The following is a 7,296-nucleotide window of genomic DNA, read 5'->3' as shown; positions in this document are numbered from 1 at the left end:
GCGAGCCGGTCTCGCCACAGAGAGCAACAGGCCTACAAACGATACAAATATTCAATCACTACACTCACTTCTCTTCTGAAATATAGATGGCAGCACTGAAAAATGGACACAACACCACACACGCACTCAGACTGTTAGGTACACTCAAACGCCCGCCACAACTTACTAGGTAGTAAATTGCCATGGCGATAGACCCGAGTTATGTTCGGTTTGAAAGAAAGAAAGCTCAGCTTCTTGGCAGAGTCTGGAATAAAGTGTGTGTAGCTATAATAATCTAAGTGCGTATCTACTATTGTTTGATTTTTCAGTGTTGCCTGATCTGTATTTCAAATTGTGAATGAAGTGTAATGACTGAATATTTGTACCGTTGTAAGCCTGTTGCTTTCTGTGGTGAGACTTTTTAATGGAGAGATCGACTCACGTTTGCATCTCTAAATGGAGAACCACAGAATACCAACTTCAGCCGACCACCACACTGTGGTTCCTCGCGATGCGAGTCCGCCACTATTACTACTCGATCAGCGACCTCGTCCCTCCCTAAGATCTTAGCCTAGGTTTTCGGCTCCATGATGGCCTTGAACGTGAATGAATTCAGTGAACACATGAATTCAATGCATGGCTTCTGAATACTGAAATATTTGTAATTCTCTGACGATGTGAATGTTTCATCTTTGTTTTTATGACTAATAATAATAATAATATCACATTTCATTCAAACTCAAGATTTTTACTTAATTAAACTTAAGACTGACAATGTTGAAAAGACGGTCAATTTCAATCATTAATAATATTCAACTTATGGTTTGCAATTATGAACCTTTTACCTTTCCAACCTAATCAATCTTAGGTTGAAATAGGTAATATGCCAATGTTCGGAGATTTGCATCTGGCTTGCTCGGAGGTAACGTTGGTTTTCGTGGTTTTTTTTTATTTTAAATTTCGTCTAAGATCGGTAAAAACGTCCTAACACTGTATGGTTGGAAAAAAAGACACATAGACACACTCAGATGTACAGGTTCCTTCTCCGCAGTGCAGTCTTTTCCCCCGAAAAGAATAAGTTCCGGAATCCTATGAAAATATGAGGAAAAAAAAAGGAAAGAAACGACACGAAAATAATGAGAACGTCTGGTAACCGTATCTATCTAGTTAGTGTATCATTATTATTTTTTCATGATTCCCTGTAACTGAGCTTCGTCATTTTTACCCAACGGCACACTTGAAGGGAAATGTTTGATTGCACTAAGGTCTGCTTTATTTAAAGAAGAAACAGCAACATTAACCCTCAAAATGCTTCTATAGGCTTTTGAAAAAGCTTCGAGCATTTTAAATTATTATAATTCTTCTTACAAACTGAGCAAAAACCCCGGTTTATCGCCATCATGGGCAATTTACTACCGTATTATTACCTTTTCACGGGTGAGTTTTGGCGAAAATGGGTGTGTGTTATCAAACAATATGCATCCGTTCAAAAAGTTGTATGTGAAGTTGCGATCTTGTAATTCAAATTTGCAAGTGAAGTATAATGATTGAATACTTGTATAGTTGATTAATTTTTTCTTCCTGATATTTCCTCCGGAAAGGAACGGGATCGATGCAAATATGCTATTTTAAATCTATCAGGTAAAGGCAGTGATAAACGAGGGGGAATTTTCGCTATACGTTATCCACAAATTTCTTTTGTGGAACCGAGAATTGTCTATTTATTTGAAGTAATTTTTAGTGGAATGAAATTTCCGACACTTTTTATTGTTTCGCGTGTGTTGATGCATATATGATCTTGTACACCACTGCTACATCATAGAAATACAAAGCGAAGCAGATTAATAAAAACATCAAGGATTAAATGTTGGCCTCGATCGAAGGTATAATACACATTTTGAATTGAACTGCGTAGTGAAATTTTTTTTGCCATCATGTTTTTCATCACCATCTGCTGACCCGGGGTTTTAATAACGCAGGTGAGTAATAATATCTTGCTGACGCAGGTGAATTGCACACCTTTCACTTTATCCTCGGTGAGTAATATATGCTGCTGTGCTACACTGCTGATTCTACCAAGGCCACCAAAGACAGCGATAATGATGATGATTATACGAACTAAATTCGAAACAAAAACACGATTCAGATATGCATATAGGATTACAGAGTCGAATTTTTCCTCATTTAATTAACAAAACACACACGAAAATTGCAACATTCAATAACGTGTGCAATATCACAATTTTGAAAAAAAATTTTCCTTGATTATTAATTAGAATAAATGACTAAGTATTAAAACATGTACGTATGCTAAACTCATGGCCCGCAAGCCAAATGTGATCCTAGGAGTCATCTGATGTGGCCAGTAAAAAATCGCCAAACCACTCAAGTGACCCCCACGAAAGATTATCAAATTTCTTAAAAGGCCCGTGGCATATTTCCAGATTATAATCTGGAAATATGCCACGGGCCTCTTATGTGCCGTTGATTGCTTAAATAATTATTTAAGCCATCATAACGGAACATATCCAGATCTCTTAAGACACTGGTTCTCAACCTATGGGAGCTCGCGGCGGGGTTTTATTTATTTTTGCAAGTGGAAGGCCTGGTTAAGCATACTGAAATTTAATGGGGGAAAAGGAAACGGACAATCACTCTTTTTCCGGTATGACTGATGTCAGGGGGCGGTACCAGGCCGCGACCCGACGGTTGAGAAACACTACCTTTAGTGACCCCCAAGCACATTTTCAAATCCCTTTGGCTCCGACCCGCGGCACACGTCTAGTTCACTAGAGCGACTTGTGTATATTTGCAGACTACTTAAGTGACTGGCGTCACATTTCACGATCACTTGAGTGGCCCGTAGCACACTTACAGACTACTACATTTTCAATTCACTTAAGCGAGTCGCGGCATTTTTATAGATCACTTTAGTGGTTCTAGGACCATTTTAAGATTGTTTGAGTGACTCACCGCGTATTTCTCCAGATCATTTAAGTGCCTCAAAGCGAATTTGCCAGATCACTTTACCTGCCCGCGGCACATGTCCAGATCACATGCCAGGCCCGCGTTCAACTTTCAGGTCACCTGAATGACTCACGGCGCATTTTCCAGATAACTCAAACATTTCAGATGCATTTTCAGATCAAATGAGGGATTCGATGCACATATCCAGGTAACGCAAATGACCCGTGACACATTTCCAAACTAATGAGGTGGCCCGCACTCTCCAAAAGGTTAAGAACCCTTCTTGCATTGCAATTTTACCGCTGGACACAAATGTTGGTAAATTGTAATATGTGTAAACAAATAATTATATTCGAGCAGCATTTAAAAATAAAACGTAAACATTTTACAAAATAATTTGTGCATATACGGACAATGCTCATGTTTTCATACAATTGGAGGAAGAATACAGCTGGCGTAAGACTAAACAGAAACAAATAACACGCTGTATAATAACATGCGAGCCTAATACTATTTTTACGCCCTAATCCTTTGATTATTTCGCACAGCTGAATAAATTAAAGGCATTTATCCCACTAGTGCTTCTAAAAATAAAATATGGAAGAGTTCGTCTGCTATCTTCAAATTATTTCTCTTGAGTAAAACGAGCAGCGTGTGTGATTCTGATCACGATTTGGTGATAATAAGAACTTTTTGAGGGTCGGTAGAGGATTGTGTAATTAAGCCTCCTCCCGGAGAGGGTAGCAGTGGAAACGTTTTTCGTGACTGCTGTAGAATTGTGCATAGGCACTACAGGCCTCTATGACCTTTTCCTCCCACTTTCTTCTTTTATTCCGCCACCACGATACCATGAGGTAGTTAAAAGTCTAGTGATGTACCATCACATCGTCATGAACAATTTCACGAAGGGGCCAAATGAACTCTGTTAAATTGCGCCAGCAATAACGAGCGATTACTACTTACTAATCTAATCTCATACAAAAAGTCTTTCACTCACGACTGAAAATGCCTATTACATGTTTTTATTTTTAACATTTCGAAAAAGATGGATCTTTTATACGAAGTTGAGTGCATGTGATGATCTTGATTCGCAGCAAGATATCACCTTGGTTAATTGTAGTTTTCAAGTTAACATACGGCATCGAAATCAAGATAAACGAACGTAAAAATAATTTCGATCGTCCTCGCTCTCATTTATTTCTTTCCTCCAATCAAATCGAATTAAATCAGGTTTTAACCCCTTTACAATTACGGACGGTATATATTTCGTCCAAACGCCAGTGGAATAAATTCAATCCAGTTCTCTGTGTGTTTTCTTTCCTCTCTCTTCACCATCGCGAAGCTTTATAGTAATAAGCTTGATAGGTGCTTTTATTGGGTTGCTGTATTTTTGATACAGTTTTAGATATGTATTTGATATATCTAAACTACAAGAAAACTGGCGTGGTGCTGGAATGGGTGAAGGATGACAAAACCATATAAATCCGCGTCTGAAAGATAGCCTCGGCAAAGGCCTAATTGGAGGGCAGTAAAATTATGTGGCTCTTGGCAATTGCTAGAATTTCCCCGTGGAAAAAAGAGGCATTCGCCCAAGCGGTATCATGCCATGGGATCATAGCACCTGATCCCATTACCGTGGAGTGTCCCTATGCACCCGAGATTGCTCCCCCTCCCCCGGGCCGTGCCTGTGTGAGCCCATGCGTTAAGATGGCCCTGGGTAATTTATAAAAGAATCAGGCAATCTCTTTGTACTTCAATTCAAAAACAAACGAAATGGGTGAAACAACTTGTATAAATTAGAAGCGGTCCTGTTTTGGTTGAAAAACAATTGTTGTTAATTGTTGGTGTGTCGTGGTGCTATCTGTAGTAAACATATGTAAGGAACATAGCCAAAATGCTTGCGCATGCGTCCTCGTATCCAAGCTTAGGAATTTCTACTTCAACGTTTTCTCTAGCAATATTAAGTGCGTGAATAATAATCAATATCGCTACATTGGAACTTTTGCTGCCATATGTAAAATATAAAAAATACTAAACACCATCCTGCTTGAAAAATCCAGCTGAGCTGAATAAAGTTTTTTATTTCGGTGGCAAGAAAATAATAAATTACGGTTGATACGACGAATTCTTATGGGGGGCACATTTTCTTCTATTTCTCCTGCTATGACCTGTTGTTTCTCTGCGCACAGAATTTCGATGTCTGTGCGAAATGACAAAATAAAATGAAACATTATGTAATATAGGGAATTTTTCTCTGATCAGCAAAAGACTCTGTGTGGTACATGGAAGCATTCTCAGACTCTAAACGTACTATCTTTACAGACTTATTCACCAGGAAAAAAATTATGCCTTTCTTTGTTACTTTTGTCCATAACCAATATACGGGTAAAAATTGAAACAGTATCAGTAAAAAATGTATCTTCTATAAAATACCGGAAATAAGTATACAGTACTGTATATATGTATCATATTACATGTAAACATAATTGATATAGAAGTACTGCTGCCACCTATTAGATAAGAAATACAACTGTTGTGATTCTTCGACTGAAACTGATGAACAAATTTTGAATAATGTGCCGCATAGAAAAAGTCAATACTGTATGGAGTTGATAAATATTTTATAAGCAATAATATTAGTTAAATTGCCAAGTTTGCTTCAAAATTATATAATTGTTGCTTGTGTGCGGTAAACAAACCTTAATAAAATGCGCAGAATGCAATCCACCTTAGCTTTTTGACAAATAAACTGTACTAAAAATGAATCTAAACGTATTACACTTTTTTTTTTCACAAATTTTACTTATATTATTTTACTGCACACAAACATAAAATTTTGAAGCAAACTTATAATAATAATTTAAGCAATATTATTGCTTTCAATATATATATAAGGGGATAATTTTTTTGTAAATGAATACATATGCACTAAGAAATAGAAAAGATGCCTTTCAAAAACACATCTATTTTTGGCGTGGTGATTTTCTTAATGCATATTTTCTCATTTTTTGTACATATTTCGGACTTTTTCAAGATTTCTAGTGCTATTCTGGGGTGTTTAATACATATTTTGGCATTTTAAGTGCATATTTTTTGCATTTTAAGTGCATATTTTTTGCATTTTTAAGTGCATATTTGCATATTTTTAGAGCATATTTGCATATTTTTAGATCATATTTTGCCACTTTTTTAGTGAATATAATCCGGGCTCTAGTCATGATAAAAGAGGGCATAGTCACCACTTCTGGCTAAGTACTGTTTCGTCCTTTCCGGATTCATCCTTAGGTCAAAATATAGTCCCGTTTCATCCGATCTCTTTTTCCCCTTCCCCCTTCCCTGGATTACTGTCAATCAAGATAAAACAACCCGTGGCTTCACGCTGAAAAGAAAGGCGAATGATGACGTACCAGCAAAATGTCTAAAACCACGGACCACTAGCATGAGTAGGGTGACTATATGTGCAGGACATTTAAATTCAGGAGGGAAATACATATTATACAGGAATGTCCAAATGTCCAGTATTTTTGGTGGTATTCCTGTGTTTTTTTGGTCGTTCTCACTTTATTTATACACTTTTATTCGGTTTCTTTTTTCAACGAAGCATATTTGAATCGGCAATCTTTACTGAAATTATGAATCAGGATAATTTTCACCACATGCGTAATTACGTACAAATTTAAATATCGTTATGTTCTAAGTTTTTCCCGTGAACTACATTGAGATTTCCAATAAACTCTTCATTACCCTATAATTGATAATTTATGAGCAATAACTGGTGATTTTGCCGTCTTATGAGCACGTCTTTGGTGAAAATTACCGATATTCCGTATTCTACCATATTTAAGCTCCCGATTTCCCGTATTTTTCTGAATGAAATATGTTGGTAAAATATGTTGAAAAATGTTGGGTTGATAAAGTATACACCCAAATCATGAAACACGGAACCATAGAGGGTTAATTGTGCTATGCGTTGCATATCGTTAAGCTTATGTCTTTGCTCACATGCTTGCACACTCTCTTGGTTGTCATCCAAGTGGGTCTGGATTTTTTTTTAAACGTCACTATCTCTCTCGTTCAAATTTAAAACAAAGAACAGCTTTGCGAGTATCAGTAACAAGAAAGCTTTCTTCTTTGAAAGCTCTTCGGGTTCCGGGATTTTTAAGGGTTCCGTGGCGTTTGATCATGCGGAACCCCAGAAAAGCTGCCACGGAACACCAGTTGGAAACCCGTGGTATAAGGTAGCGTGTTATTTTTTCGTTACGCACAGATATCAAATAAATATAAAAATTCTGTGCGCAGAGAAACGACAGCTCTGCGCAGGTGAAATAAAATAGAATGTGTACCCTATCT

The sequence above is a fragment of the Pholcus phalangioides genome, unplaced genomic scaffold, assembly GCF_987345545.1.
Source record: "Pholcus phalangioides strain wild (caught in Gottingen) unplaced genomic scaffold, Ppha-v1.0 ptg000013l_1, whole genome shotgun sequence".
NCBI classification, from domain to species: Eukaryota; Metazoa; Arthropoda; class Arachnida; order Araneae; family Pholcidae; genus Pholcus; species Pholcus phalangioides.
This window is presented reverse-complemented; position numbering follows the sequence as displayed.